This window comes from Pongo pygmaeus, chromosome 12 (genome assembly GCF_028885625.2).
Source record: "Pongo pygmaeus isolate AG05252 chromosome 12, NHGRI_mPonPyg2-v2.0_pri, whole genome shotgun sequence".
Classification (NCBI taxonomy): Eukaryota; Metazoa; Chordata; class Mammalia; order Primates; family Hominidae; genus Pongo; species Pongo pygmaeus.
The window spans coordinates 36,920,747-36,936,866 of NC_072385.2; the positions used below are offsets into that span (position 1 = coordinate 36,920,747).

Genomic DNA, 16,120 nt, shown 5'->3' on the forward strand with positions numbered 1-16,120 from the left:
TCCTGTTGCCTCACTTTAGGATCTTAAGAAATATTCAATTTCCACTAAAAAGAGGAGTGAACAATTCAATGTTTTGCTGTTTTAAGGGTCATGTATGTAAATATGGATGAACGGGGGCATTGGAGCAGGGAGCACATGGGGTATTATTGGCACTGGTTGCAGAGAGGGCCTGGGGACATGAGTGTGTGGCACAGAACACAGGCGTTCAGATGGGCAGCATCTGGACTGAGCCTGGGAGCTGGAAGGCTGGAGATGGTGCTTTTTTTCCTTTTGCATTTGGCAAGGAAGAGTATCCCATAGTTTAGTATTATTCCAGAAGTTCTCGGCATCATGTTTATTCCCTTTCTTTTTTTTCCCTTGTACTTTCTCATCCCTCTATCAGATGAATTAAATGAATTGGAAAAATAACTAATCAGCATTTCTCTTTGATGCAGGTAAATGCAGTATACATTTGATTCCATGGAAAGGAAATATATATAATTAGAACACTTATAGACATTAGTGGTGACAGTTCACAGGTTAGTCTGCCCTCTCAGGAGTTGGCTTGATAAAATAAATTTTATTAAGCATGTTACTTGTGTCAGCACTTATCTGTGGTTGGTTCAGTACCCCTAGCTGGGGTGAGTGTTTGCTATGATGATGGTTACAAGCATAGTCTTGCAGAAATGGATTTAGTCATCACAATCCCTTTTTTTTTTAACTTTATGTCTCTAAGACATAAAAATTTATTATCCTTTTTAGGCCTTTGACTCAGTTTGTACCACTATCTTTTCTTTCAGCAACTCCCCCACCCACAAGAAAAAAGTTGACATTGATTTCTAATCCTTTCTGTCTGGCCAAATTCAGGATCTTAGAAAGGACACCCCTATTTCAGCTCCTATACTAGTGTTTTAAGGGGAACCTTTAAAATGGGATTCTGAAGCCTTGGCTGATTTTTATTTTCTGCACAGGAAATAAAAACCAATTTGTGCTATTTCTGGGTGGTGTGTGTTGAACTCACAGTTCTAGGACCGGAAGAGACTGCCAGCCATGCGGTTCCATATTGTGCAATGCAAGGGCAGAAATGGTTTCCAGGTCTTTCTAAGGGGGAAAAAATCGATATGCCTAAGCAACAGGCTGCCAGGCTGTGCGGACTAGCAGAAGGGAGGTTCTTAAATTCTCTGCACCCATGTGAGGGAGGCTGCTCTCTTGACAGCGTCTTAGGATCAGGATGACTGGAGTGGAGCGTGGAGCCTGGTCTGGTTGGAGTCCCGTGTGGCCTGTTGGAGATGAGTATAGTAACAGTGAGGCAGGAAGTGGCTGGATTTGCAGCGACTGTGTGGAGCCTCCCTGTTTAGGCTTAGTGAACTGATGCAAAGTCTTTGGTAATCATCATGATCAGTTAAAATAAAACGCCTGATGTTGTGGCCCCTGTCAGCTTTTGCCCTGCTATAGAAACAAGATGCTTCTAGAAAACCAGTTTGTAAATTTGGCATGGAAAAAAAACCCTTTCAGCAATTTGGTGTGGACTCTGCTTGTTAATTTATGGCTTCGCAACTTTTTTAAGCTACTGGCACTAACAGCAGATCTTTAAGTGTTTAATCTTCCCAAGTCAGGTTTGACTGTGGGCTGACTAGCTATAGTGATCTGATTTGGCTCATTTCCTAGGAGAACAAAATTATAACCACATTTTTATTAATTTGTGGTTTTGATCCATCTATTTTAGGCTCAATATTAAATCATCCCCTACTTCCAGAAGATGGGTTTTTGAACATAAGTATCTTTAGGATTTAATATTCTATGAAAGGAGTAGAAGCTAATGTTCGCTTGTTGTAATGTTTGTTTTCTTCTGATATGATGATTTTGTTGAAAAAATGTATTTGAAAGAGTAACATGTAGGTAAGAAATAAGTTAGCCAAAATCATACTTCAAGGGAAGCCTCCCTCCTATCCTAGGAGCCCAGATAGCCTCACCGTGGCCTCTTGTTTGTACATCCAGAATATTCTCGAAACTGGGTTACCTAAGTCATTTTTTTTCTTCTTTCAGTGTTCTCCTTTTTTCTTTTTATAAAATGAAGAGATCTGTCCACCCAAGTCTAGCTTTTAACAATGAGAAAAAACCCTGAATTGTACACTTTAAACAGTGAACCAGTTTGGGGTCTGGTTTAGAGAGAAGAAATAAGGATTAATATTGTTTTCATCTTCCATATCTGATTCATATAATCAGATATGAATAGTGAAGTTCCCCAAAGATACGTATAAGCTTGGAGTAAAGAAAAAATGTATGGATTACTTCGATGGGGGAAGCCTGTGGTGAACCCACTGAGGTTGCTGGTGATTAAGTTTATGTGGATGGCGAATCTCAACAGAATGAAAATAAACTGCAGGTGTCTATTTTGAAGCAGATGAACCAGGCAGCAAAGCAGTAGCTATGGTTCTTCATAGATAAATACATTTAGGGAAATTAATACAAAGTGTTCTTACCTTATTTTTCTGAGTTGTTTGCCGAGCTTTGTCAGATGTTAACATCTTAACCGCAGTACAGTTTTGAAAATCAGGAAGTTATACCAGGTTGTTGTCATCATACTTTCTGATCTCCAGTGGTCTGAAAGGTGAGAGGTGATATCTTAGTGTCATTTTAGTGAAGTTCGGATGTGCTTTTCATCAGTTCGAAGGCCTTATATTTTCTTACCTAGTTTTCCATGGCCCACGGTTTTCTTGATGTGCTGGTCTATTCTTGTGTCAAGTTTAAGGAGCTCTCACTGTGTCCTGTCTGTCCTTCGTGTCCTACGTTGCAAATGTTTTCTCCTAGCTTTTTATTTGTCTTTGGAATCTATCTGTGGTATATTTTATCATGTAAGAAAATTTTTTATATTTATGTAGTTGAATTCATCCCTCTTTTATGGTTTCTGGAATTTGAGTCCTAGGTTTAAAAAAAAAAGTTCTTCCTTCAGGGTTATAAAGGGTGTTTTCCATACGTCCTTCTATACTTTTACTTTTTCATTGTAAATCTTGGTTGCCTTTGGAATTTATCCTGTTGTGGGTGTGAGATGTGGCTCCAGCTTTCTTTCAGATGGCCACCAGAGTACCCCATGGCCATTTATTGAGAAGGCTGTCTCTTCCCTGGGGACTTGAGATAGTGCCTTTATCATACACTGAATTCCCAGAGGCCTCTGGGTCTGTTCCCCATGTTCCTGCTTCCTAGTGTTTCGTTAGTCTGTCTCTTTATCTGCCACACCAAACAGGAGCTGGTGAGTTATTTGAAAACTTCCTATTTTAAAGCAGAAAAACAAAACGGAATACCACTATATGAAAGCCTATAAAAAGCTAATTACCATGTTTACATAAATGGTACAATAGCAGCCCAAAGGTCACTGGGTTGTTTTGGCATGGAGGGATGCTTCCCTCTGCCTCAAGCCTAAAAGTGGTTAAGATAGATCCATTTCAAGAAGCCATTTGTCCTTACCTGGCCTTCCCCTCTGCCATCTTGCCACTATGTTCTTGGCTATGGAGATAGGATCAGGGAATTTGATTGAAAATCATTAATGACATGACTTTTTTTTTTTTTAACAGTGAGAGAAACACTCAAACACTACATTTTGCAAAGTTTGTAAGAATCCCTCCCAAGAGTTTCCTTTGGTCAGCGTAGCTTCTGGTAATAAGGAAATCTGTCATTTGGAAACACTGTCTTTGTTCACGTGGTATCATTAGATGTGTCTTTGCACCAACATTTGACAGAGACCATGACAGTTTTCCCCCTGAGCCCTTGCTTTGTGAGAAGAGAGAGTCGGTGCAGCCATGTAGCCTGGCTGCACCGTATAGTCTGGCTCTCCCTGGTCTCCGGCACGGGGGCCACAAGCCCAGGGTGAACACCAAGGAAGGGCTCCTGAGTCACCAGGCTCTGGTTCCAACTGCACACCTTGTTCTCTGTCCTCCCTGTGCATGCCACCTAATTCTCTGCTGTGAACGCAGTAATGAGGTGTCGTCTTGTTGTAAGGATTGATTGAAACCACATGAAGAGGGCCTAGTCTGGTCTGTGGTACCCAGGATAGGGTTGGTAAATGATTGCCATTAGCATTTGTCTGTTTCCTTTCCTCTTTAGAGCATGAAATTCTGAGGTGTGCAGTTCCTGAGCTTTAAACTTGAGTGCTGAAGGCCAAGGAAAATAGAATACAATTCAGGATCACGTGAGAGTGGCATATGTGTGTGTGATTAGCCCATAGAAGGCAGAAACCCAGCAGAGATGGGGTTAGTCTCAAAGTTCTGCTAAGGCCTAAGAACAAGAAATGTTCATCCTGTTTTTGGTCTGTTTGAGATAAATGGACCGAGAGAGTGGGTTTGGTGCTTGGTTTCTGATGGGACCAGTTGCAGGAGCACAGCTGATCAACTTTCATGAACATCTGTGTTTTGTTTTGATTGTCAAAAAGAAGAATCTTGAAAGTAGAGCCTTCAGAACAAATGTCATGAAGAAGGAATTGAAGCTCAACATGGAAAAAAGTGAGTGGGAGAGCACCTTGCTGCTTTTCAATCCAAGCTCTAGATTCCACGGGATTACGTGCCTGTTCAGGTGGTTGACAGAAGCCCCGTTAGTATTCTTTGAGGGGCCTTGAAGGAGAGGAGAAGTGTCAGAAGATTGGAGACAGGCAAATGTTCTAATTTTCTAAACGTAGAAAAAAAGCAGAAGCAGGGAAGAGATACTTAAACAGATTACTGAATGGAGATGAAAGCTGGGCGTGCTGAGCCCGTCAGCATTTGTTCTCTTTGATGCAGTGTGGCTTGATGTCTGCAGGGTATCTGGTGAGGTTGGACCCTCTTAGGTGAGTGTCCCATAAATCTGTGGTGTTAATGTGCCTCCTTACCCTGGGACCTCCCTTCCAACCCTGGTCACTGGCTAGAGGCCTGCCAGGCTGTTGTCTCCTTGGGGACAGGACTGTGATCATTTGCCCCCTTGTTGGACGTCACTGTGGGGATCCCCCAGCCCCAGCCCTTACGTCTGTTGACCAGCTCACTCGGCTTGCCTCCCTGCTCCCCCATGTCATCGTGTGCACCAGCACGTGGTTGAGGGATGTGCTTTTTTCTTTGTTTTTTCTTCTCACAGTCTATTTACACAAAACCAAGTGCACAACATTAACAGAAAAGAAGAAAGACTGAGGGACAAAGCATGACAGAGACCTTTGTCACGTGCTGGCTGTAGCAGTCGAGTGAGGAGAGGGGCCCATGGCACAAGGAAAGCTGGAGTTAGGGGGAGGGATGGTCTGACCTGCATCCGCATTGTCTCGCTGCCTCCAGCTTGGCTTCTTATCTACCCTGTGAGAGCAGCCTCGGGATTGTTCTTTGGCAGGCTCATCTCAAGGGCTGGGTGTTTGGGGGCAGAGTGGCCCTTGGCTCAGTCCCTTTTATAATGAGAGTCATTTGCTTGTCCACTCGGGGGAACAAAGTGACATTTTCTGTGAGTGTGCACCAAAAGCACATGGGACTTTACAGGGTGCTTTTTAGAGTATCCAGCTCTAGAATTAGTCATCTTGCTGAGAGAAAGTGATGGAGCTGGCATTGCATTCCAAAGCCAGTGTGCATTCACCAGCTCAGGCTGCAGGCCCATCTCCCTGCATGGAGAACTGTTTTGTAGATTGGTAGCAATTGGACAGCCATGCCTTGTCACCTGCTGGTTCAGTGCTCCTCCAGGAAGGCCTCAAATGCCTACTGCCTTTGACCATGATTTGTACAGCAGCTTGGATGAAGAGCTGGAAACCTGCTTATCAGATTTGCAGGCGATGCATGGTTAGAGCAATGGGGATCATCTGGGAGTGAGCCAGGATTTAGGACTCTTGAGAAGCTGAACGATGGACGGAAACTGATGTGATGAAGTGGAACGGGAAGATGTGCACGCACCCTCTACCTGTACTCAGAAATCACTTGCCCAAATGTGGTGTGGGAGGCTGGGCCCACTGTGCAGGGACGGTGCTGCCTGCAGAGGCATCCTTAACATGCCTTTAGCATTTGCATTTCCATTTTCCATGGACATCTGTCTTAGTCTGTTTGCATTACTGTAAAGGAATACTTGAGGCTGGGTCATTTATAAAGAAAAGGGTTTATTTGGTTCACGGTTCTGCAGGAGGTACAGGAAGCATGGTGCCAGCATCTACTTCTGGTGAGGGCCTCAAGCTGCTTTCCACTCATGGCAGAAGGTGAAGGGGGCCGATGGGTAAAGATCCCGTGGTGAGAACACGGAAGCAAGAGAGAGAGGAGGGATGTGCCAGGCTCTTTTTAACCATCACTTCTTACAGGAACTAAATAGAGTGAGAACCCACTCATCACCACGAGGAAGGCACCATGCATGAGGGATCCGCCCCCGCAATGCAGACATCTCCCTTAAGGCCCCACCTCCAACACTGGGGATCAGATTTCAACATGAGAAGGAGTCAGATATTCAAACCGTAACAACATCCTTGTTTGCCCCCATGTGTCACATACATGGGCCATGGATGATGACTGATCATCTGGAATTCCCCTTTTTTGTCGCTTGCCACCCAGTTGTCTGTTTCATCTGTTTCTTTCTCGGGGGTGAGGTGGTGTCAGTGATGTCTGTTGTGTGTATAGCACCAAGCACAGTGCTAGCAGGGGTTCAGTAAATACTTGTTGGATGAATTAACTTGAAGTCTTTCTAGAAGAGAGCAATATTGGGGTGGTGAGGTTTAGGAAACCTTGTTGTCATTTTTCAAATTGATGGTTTTCCTTAGAGAAGAGATTATAGTTCCCCTAGCTTTGAAGGTCAGTCTTGGGAAAGCAAGGTTAGGCTTATTTTCTACTGTATCACAAATTAGTTTTTATCTAAGATGGTTGTTAATATAAACATTTATTTTGCTTGTCTCCATCAAGTTTTTAAATTCTAAGGCAGATATTTTAGATAGCACACATGGGTTTTAGAAGTTACCTAGAAAAGTTTAGCTGCTGTTTTTTATAGGCACGTTTTCTTGCAGCAGATATCATAAATAGGCACTGCTATGTAGTCTCCTATTTGACTTTGACTTCTAACTAGGCTGAGCTCCTTAAGAAGGGCTGCTTCTGTGCTGTGCCTTATGTATGTACAGCATTTGCGCACAGCAGTTGTGCAGTACATTTTCATTGAATATGTGTGACTGATTTCATTCTACCAACAAGACGACTGCTATTGTCTCCAAGGAAACCTAGTTTCTGAGGTTAATTAGCAGCCTTCAATTTCTATAGCTAGGAAAGTGTGGAACTGGCATTAGCATCCAGTTTCAAAGCAAGTCCTCATGCCCCTGCATCATGGGCAGAGACATTGCCAGCTTCACACCCAGGTTAGTCGTCTTTCACACTTGTGGTCCAGTTGTGAGGGTTTAGAGAATAAGGCTTTCTTGAATTGGCTCTTCTTCAGTTTCTCTTATTTTCTCTAGAGTAGTGGTTCTGAATGGGGCTGGGCCTCATAACCACCTAGAAGCTTTTATAAACTGCAGATGTTCTAATTAAGTAGGTCTCAGGTAGACTCTGTTTGGAATGAATAGTCAGGCCAGAGCCTTTCTGTTTCTGGAATATGTGGTTAGAACACTCCTGGTTCTGGCTGTTGCGTGTGAGCTGAGGATACTCTGTGCCTTGTGAGTTGTGGATCTGAGTCATGGATTGCAAGACAGAGGAGTAAATTAACACATTAGGTGCGTCTCTGCCATCCCTCTCCCTCTCAGTTAGGTTTTGGCTTTGCTTGCCCATTTTTTACGGGGCAAATTATATGCATAGAGGCAGTGGTGACTCTCAGGATTTACTAATTTCAAGGGTGTACTCTGTGAGGGGTTGGTTGAGTAAAATTTTGAGTCTAGAGAAAGCTTGAGATGTTTTCTGGCCCTGTTTCCTCACTGCACAAAATTTCATTGTGAAGCTGAAGTTGATCATTTCAAAATGTGTGTAAATGAATGGACCAGCGCTTTTCTTTGATGTTTGCACTGGATGAGGATTATCTGAGAAGACCTGGTGGGGAAGAAAATGGGTTTGACTTTTTGCCAGATGGTCACTGAATGTCTTTTCTGTCTTTGTGCCCAGTTAAAAGGCTAGGCATGTAGGTTTTCATGCTCTTGTCTGGTTTTGGCTTTGGAAGTGCTTACACAGCTAATCTGGCATTTATGATGATTTCCACTTTGAGCTCAGCAGGAGGCTCTTTGGGGATATTCAGACAGAAATGGCTTAATTGGATTTCAGCCCAGACACAGTATTTGAATGGCTTTATGGATGGCATTAATTGGGCAGCTGCCATAGGAAGTCATATATATGCTTTTGAGCTTTAGAATTTGAAATTACTCTTTGATTCTGTCCCTCTTCATTGACTGCTGCAAATTTATTTATTGAATGAAATACTTAAGAAAACTAAACTTACAGCCTTGAAATTAAGAAATATGTAAGCAGAACCATTGTTTGGTTTTGGCATAGGTATGTTATTATCTATATTTAAGGCTCCACGTTGATATTCATGGCCTGGCCTCGAGGCACAGTGGTGTAAGGGGTTCAGTGTGTCTTAGATTGCAAACTGGGGGACAAGGATTCTGGGCCTAACATGGCACTAACTGCTGCAGGGTACTGGATAGTCACAGCTGATCTTATAGATGGAACTAAGGAAGTGGAAGTTTATTGAACCATAAATGGGGGAGAAGAGTCATTTTATCCAGAGCCTGCCATGGGCCTCCCCATATGGGTATCAGGACATGAAAAAGTTGTGGTCCCTTCCCAGAGGCTCTTCCTCTCTGGACAGTTATGGAAATGACAGTTGATATTATAAAATAGTGCTTTTTATGGGCACGGAGGCCAGTCTCCTAGGAGAGAGCATGTTTGAGTTCCTTCCTGAATGGTGAGTTGGATTTGATTTCATGATGGCATTGGGAAGCTGAGGTGTAAAGATGTTCCCAGTATGGGGAGGAAATAGCAGACACGAGGACAAAGAGTTATGAAAGGGTCCAGCATTTGAGGAGAATGTGGATGAACATACCTTGACCATTTTAGGAATATTTAAAAACTAATTGTAGTTTAAGAACTAAGTATACTTAAAGCTAAACATACTTTAAAAACACAGTGATAGTAAAATTTCTATTTAATTGGAATAATAATAAATTTGTTTTCTATAAGTTAAATTTTTATAACTATTAGCCTTTTAAAATTTCATTTATTTTTAAAATTAAACATTTTAAATTAAATTTCCCGAACTTACTCATTTTATAACCAAAATTTTGTACCCATCCACCAAAATCCCCCCATTTTCCCTACCTTCCAGCCCCCGTTAACTACCGTTCTACTCTCTGTTTCCATGAATTTGACTTCTTTAGATTCCACATATAAATGAGATCATTCAGTATATGTCTTTCTGTGCCTGGCTTACTTCAGTTAGCATATGTCCTCCCAGTTCATCTGCGTTATTGCAAATGGCAGGATTTCCCTTTTTAGGACTGAATAATATTCTTGTGTGTGTGTATATATAGGGTAAGAATTCCTTAACCCAAATACCTGGAACCAGAAATGCTTCAGGTTTTGGATTTTTCCAGATTTTGGAGTATTTGCATAAACATAATGAGAGGTTTTGGGGATGGAGCCGAGTCCAAACACATAATTCATTTATGTTTCATGTACACCTTATATACATAACCTGCAGGTAATTTTTTTTTTTTTTCTTGGGGGTGCTGGGTAAACTGTGTTGTGTGCCTGCGTTTTGACTGTGGCCCTTCCCATGAAGTTAGGTGTGGAATTTTTTACTTGCAGCATCATGTTAGTGCTCAAAAATTATCAGATTTTGGAGCAATTTGTATTTTGTATTTTTAGATTAGGGATGCTCAGCCTTGTATATGTATGTGTGTGTGTGTGCTTGTGTGTGTGTACATATCACACATATCACATTTTCTTTCTTTTTTTTTTTTTTTTGAGACGGAGTCTCACTCTGTCACCCAGTCTGCAGTGCAGTGGCGTGATCTCGGCTCACTGCAAGCTCCGCCTCCTGGGTTCACGCCATTCTCCTGCCTCAGCCTCCCGAGTAGCTGGGACTACAGGCACCCACCACCACGCCTGGCTAATTTTTTGTATTTTTAGTAGAGACGGGGTTTCACCGTGTTAGCCAGGATGGTCTTGATCTCCTGACCTCGTGATCCACCCGCCTCGGCCTCCCAAAGTGCTGGGATTACAGGCGTGAGCCACCACACCCAGCCACATATCATATTCTCTTCATTCATCAGTGGACACTTGGATTGTTTCCATATCTTTATTAGCCGCTTTTAAATGGGAAATTTTAAATTTCCTTTTTATTCCACATTTGATGGAATTTTATGGAATTCATTTATGGGACACTGTAATATCTACGTGAATATCTCTGCTACTTAATGAGGGAAAAAATCACGTTGATTCAGTGCTTATCAGAGGAAGAGGATAACATGCAGTGAGGTATTTTCAGTTTCTTAGAAGCAAATCCCATTCCATTGGGGGCTTCGCAGTTACCAGTAATTTACAAAATTAAAAAAAAAAACCAACCAACCGTCCCACGGAATCTTTCTGAACCTTTTTCTCCAGAGTTTCATTGTTCTCTACACTTGCAGGGACTTCTCAGATGCCCATGGTCATGGGGTGATCTTAGTCTTTCTTAGCCCATCCCTTTGTCTAATTGCTGTAAAACATCCTATCCCACACCTTCATGCCGAAGAGTCCTATTGTGACTTTTCAAATGACCCATGATGTAATCTGGAATAAAGGTAGAGTCTGAGTAACACTTGGAATCCCTGGAGTACTAAAATTTGCATCAGCCCTTGTAGCCTGCTCCCTGGAGGACCCAGTTGCCTAATCCTGGGTTGATTAGAACCTGGGCCCTGACCGGAACAGCTCACTCTGGGTGTTTCTGTCCTGTGACGTACATGCGTGTGAAGGGGCGCCCTCGCAGACATCATGTTCTCTCTAAGATTAATAGGTGGTTCTAAAATCACACCCAGGTGCTCTCCTTGAAGGGCAGGGGAAATAAAGGTTTTGAGGTTTCTGATTTGATTAATTCTGGGCTATGGGAAAGCCCTCCAGTTTACATCAGACAATACAAGTTGTTCTTTGTAGAAATAAAAAGTGCAAATTTTCCTTCCTAGGGAAAAAATTATTTAGTAGCATACAGCTAATATCTATGTAATTTGAGAAGTGTAAAATGGCATTATGTTTCTCAGTAGGGTCACTTGGGGACATAAAATCCCTCCTTCCTAGGGTGGTGTGATTGTGACCATCAGTGACACCAGCCTCCTGGAATTGGAGTCACGCCGGGCAGCCCTTGAGAGCCTGCGGAGGCTGATCTGACCCACAAGGTAGTTTTTTCCAACCTCTCTCCTTTTCTCTTTTCTTTTTTTTCCTTCCTTCCTTCCTGCCCTCCGTTCTCTCTATCTCTCTTTCTGTCTCTGATGAAGTCTCCCTCTGTTGCCAGGCTGGAGTGTAGTGGTGCGATCTCAGCTCACTTTAACCTCTGCCTCCTGGGTTCAAGCCATTCTCCTGCCTTAGCCTCTTGAGTAGCCGGGACTACAGGTGTGTGCTGCTATGCCCAGCTAATTTTTGATTTTTAGTAGAGACAGGGTTTCACCATGTTGGCCAGGATAGTCTTGATCTGACTTCATGATCCACCCACCTCGGCCTCCCAAAGTGCTGGGATTACAGGCGTGTGCGACTGTGCCTGGCCTCTTTCTTTGTTTCTTAAGAAAAGAACATGACATTCAATGCTTAAGATGATTTTGTAACTTTCAGCCTTATCCCAGTTGGAAAAGTAGAATGAGGCTTTTCCTTTCTTCTGGAAAGGCTTCAAAAGGGCCATGGACCCTGTAGAAAATCCCATTTGAAAATGAGAGCCTGGAAAAAGCTAAGGACAAGGGCTGGACTCCCTGATACATTAGCACCTCTAACTTGTTTCATTTACTAAATCACGGATTAATCGGGTGGTTCTCAGTGCCAAGCACATAGTCAGTGCTGGATCCCTGCTTTTGAGAAAGGATCTTTCATCGAAGGAGCCCCCAGAAGTAACCGCCAGTTTACTACAAATGCCAGGGCTGGGGAGCACATGAAAAACACCAGAGGGATGGAGTGCCACGTGACTGCAGGGCGGATCACCCAGCGTCTTCAATGCGTTGTCATTAAAATAAAATCGACTTAAAGTGGCCTAAGAGAAAAATTGTAATTTGTGGACATGACTTGGATCCTGATTCAAGTAAATCAGCTATAGAAAGTCACTTATGAGACAGGAAAATCAGGACACTAATGAGATATTAGCTTTATATTAAGGAATTGGTAATGATGTGTGGGGTGTGATACTGAAGTTGTGCTGATCTTTTGGTGATAAGCACTGAAGTGTTTATGGGCAAACTAATTTTTGCTTGTGATTTGCTTTAGCCATCTTGTGAGGGCTGGGGTGTGACTGCATGTATAATTGTTGAGATTGGATGAGAAAGTATTTTCACATGTAGTGAAACATCACAATTCACATGCAAAATGGCTTGGCTATGTTACAATGTGATGCAGGAGCTTGGCCCAGGAAGCCAGCTGTAGTGCTTAAACTGGGTTTTGAAGAATGAATAGGTGTTGAAAATGGGAGAATCAGTTCTTTCTGGTGTGCAAGAGGAGATACCTGGTAGGTAAAGTGTGGGTCACCTGGTGGTTTTGACCTCGAGTTCTTTCAATTCACTCATGCTTGCATTTGCTCACACAAGGTTTTTCAAGTTCCTGTTGTGTGTGTCATATGTCGTGACACATATGTATGGTTGAGTCTCACAAAAGTCCCAGGCTGCCATGGGAAAGTACCACAAACTGAGGGGCTTACACAGCAATTTATGCTCTCACAGTTCTGAAGGCTGGAAGTCCAAGATCAAGGGCTCAGCAGGGTTGGTTTCTTCTGGGGCCTCTCTCCGGAGCTTGCAGACAGATGCCTTCTGGCTGTGTTTTCATAAGGTCTTTTCAACGTGCACACCCTCCTGGTATCTCTTCCTCTCTTAAAAGGCCAGCAGTCCTATTGGATTAGGGTCCCTGATTCATTTTAACCACCTCTTTAAAGACCTTTTCACTGTCACATTCTGAAGTACTGGGGGTTGAGACTTCAACATACGAATTTTTTTGGAGGCAGGGCAAGGACACAATTTAGCCCATAGCAGATGGGATGCACTTCATGGTGTAATCAGTACTATATAAACACTTATGACTTATTCACAGAATAATGAATACTGTATAAGATGCTAATGGAACCTGGAGGGAAGAGCGTTTAACTGTCCATGGAGCCATCCAGGAGGTCTTCCTGGAGGAGGGGCTTTTGAAGAGCTTCTTGAATGTGAGAGATCTTACCTCACCCACTGAGCACTGCTAGAAGAAGAGGGAGTGGTGGAAGGCAGTTCCCAAAACTGAGGGGGAGAGGGCAGGCAGGGAAGGGAGCGAGCGGACTCTGTTAGTAGTGGAGGGCTGTGATGACAGAATGGGCCTGAAAGGAGAGTGGTTGCTGAGGTCTTGCTCAGTGACAGGGCCAGGGCTGAGAGGGAGGGAGAAAGAGCACACACATCCCCACTCTTCATTCCTGGGCCTCAGCTTAGCAGAGGATGCAATGATAGAAACAGGGAACGGAGTGTGGAATTTTATCTAAAGCTGTGCTTAATTACTAAAGTAAAACATGTTATAAAAGTTCAGATGTTATAGAAATTAACCCTTCTCACCCCCGATTCTACTCCCTAAAAGTGTTAACAATAGTTGTGTCTCACCTTCTGGCCCGCTTAAGATGCTACTTAAAAAAAACAAAAGTGTGTGAGAGAGCGAGCGAGCGAGCAAGCACACAATCAAGCTGGCAGTAGGGGGAGGGAGAGGGAGAAAAACAGGATTTGCTTCCCTGACTCCTCACTCCTCTCTCCCTCTTTCCTTCCTTCAGAAAAAGGGGGGTTTGCACAGTTTTTATTTAGTAGTGCATTTTAGTGTTTGCAGTTTATTTTTGTCAGCATGCTTTTTACTGGTGTTGTCACTGCCTAGACAATGGCTGAATCCTGTGCATGCTTAATAAAATGCTGATGAACCTGTTAAAAAGGCAATATGTAATTAAATTGTCTAGTTATGGCACTGAGATGTATAGCAAGGTTTTTATGTTGATTACAAAGACAACTAGCAGTTTGGACTAGAGGAAAAACCTTAGAGAAACACCTGGGCAGACCTTTTAGAGAATGGAGTACTGCTGGATTTAAGAGGCTAGCATTAAATAAATCAAGAAAACCCTTTACAAACCTTGTCACAAATTTACAAAATTTGTCACTAATCAAATTCCTGTATGTTAGAATTTTTAGGCACCAGACCGTAAAACTTAAATTTATATTAAGATTTGCCCGGCTATGGGCCAGGCACGGTGGCTCACGCCTGTAATCTCAGCACTTTGGGAGGCCGAGGTGGGCAGATGATGAGGTCAAGAGATCGAGACCATCCTGGCCAACATGGTGAAACCCCATCTCTACTAAAAATACAAAAAATTAGCTGGGCATGGTGGGGTGTGCCTGTAGTCCCAGCTACTCGGGAGGCTGAGGTAAGAGAATCACTTGAACCTAGGAGGCAGAGGTTGCAGTGAGCCGAGATTGCACCACTGCACTCCAGCCTGGTGACAGAGTGCAAAAAAAAAAAAAAAAAAAATTGCATTATGGCTTTCTTCTATTATTTTAGTAAGCTTTGATACATTTTTTGGCACCACATCATCAATTTTTGATAATGTCCATTCCCATATGTCCCAAAGATATAGGATTGGAGTTGAGTGTCTGGGGTGGTGGATGAGGGAACAGAGAGGCATTTGGTGGCCAAGTCAGGCCTACAGCCCTGTCATCCTGACCCATGGCCTTGTTGCTTCCTTTTCTGGCTTGTATTTTGCTTCTCATTATATATGGATGATATAGGGTAAACGCACCTGACAGCAATAACTTAAGCAGACCCTTAGAATGACCTTGTGTGGCAGACGCACCTGAATGTGCGTTCCCAGCTAGGGAATCCAGAAGTTGCCAGCCTGGAGATTCAGTCCTTGTCTTTAAGGAGCATCTGAGTCCCTGCAGCTTGTCTCATGGAACAGGTGTGATTGAGGCCCTGAGTTTTGGGTTGCATGAAGGATGCCAGGTGGAGGTCCTTTGTCAGGGAGTGTGTTAAGTGAAAATGCTACGTGAATTGCATGATGCTTGCAGGCGGGTGTGGGTCTCCTGTCCAGCCCGCTGCCACTGGACTCTCTCCCTTCTCTGTAAGCCCCTAATAAAACCCTGGCTGGCTCTGGGTCTCTTCAGCCTCTTGAACCTGGTGCCTCCCCTAGTAAGGTTAATAGGGGTTTGGCCCATCATTTGACCTACTGCTTGCTGTTTCCTTCTTTTCTCAGTTCTGGAGTATTTGAAGGCAGAAATCATTATTCCAGAACCTAGAACTGACAGACCTTAAACTCTGATCAGTCACCTTTCTCCGGCAAAAACCTGCCTTGGCCACTCTTTGGCTTTCTAGAGAATTAGAAATTAGTTCTGTTGTTTTTCCCTCGTGTTTTCATTAACCAGCTTCTAATTAACCTACTAACCAGCATTAATATATGGAATTGATATAATTTCAGCCCAGTGCAGAAAAACTTGATATTTTTACTTTTCAGGACAGCTTTATCTTGAGTAAAAAATCTAATTGCAGTGAGGCTTTTTGAAGCTGCTTCAGCTGTTTCTAAACCATGCCTGGGAACCACTGTGCACTGGATGATTAAGAGACAGCTGAGGTCATCTCCTTGGACGCCTTTGAGTTTCGGATTGATAAACACATCTAAGCTGCTCAGTATCAGTCCACATGGGTTGAACTTTGGCCAAACCACTCAAGGAAACTTGTGTAGCTTTGTTCAGTATCTGAAACCAGCCTTTTCCCACTTGAATAAGGTTCTCTTCCAAGTGGTTCACTAGGAATGAAATACAGCTAGCTCTGCCAGAATTCCCCCAGACAGCGCTGACCCCGTGCTGTGTTGGGCTGGCACTGCCGCCTCCGTACTCTGAAGTGGAGATCCGCTTGCAGGCCTCTGCTCGGCCTCCCTGCTCAGGGAGGGAGGAGGAAGGACAAGACAAGGCATTTGAGAGCTCCGAGGCCTATGCTAATCCTATGCTTTTTTGTTTTTCTTTTTAAATAAAAGG

At 43.3% G+C, this 16,120-nt stretch overlaps 1 protein-coding gene across 4 annotated transcripts in view; it reads left to right on the plus strand.

Annotated features, from left to right (window-relative positions):
• NCK2 (NCK adaptor protein 2) overlaps positions 1-16,120 on the plus strand; it is a 150,551-nt gene that overhangs the window by 52,142 nt on the left and 82,289 nt on the right. Inside the window, exon 1 of one of the 4 annotated variants that reach the window (XM_054475194.2) lies at positions 11,199-11,296. The exons of the other annotated variants lie outside the window; for them this stretch is intronic. The gene's annotated coding sequence lies outside the window, so the exon portion shown is untranslated. Of the gene's footprint in view, positions 1-11,198; positions 11,297-16,120 lie in introns of those variants that run through there. 4 annotated transcript variants of the gene reach the window in all.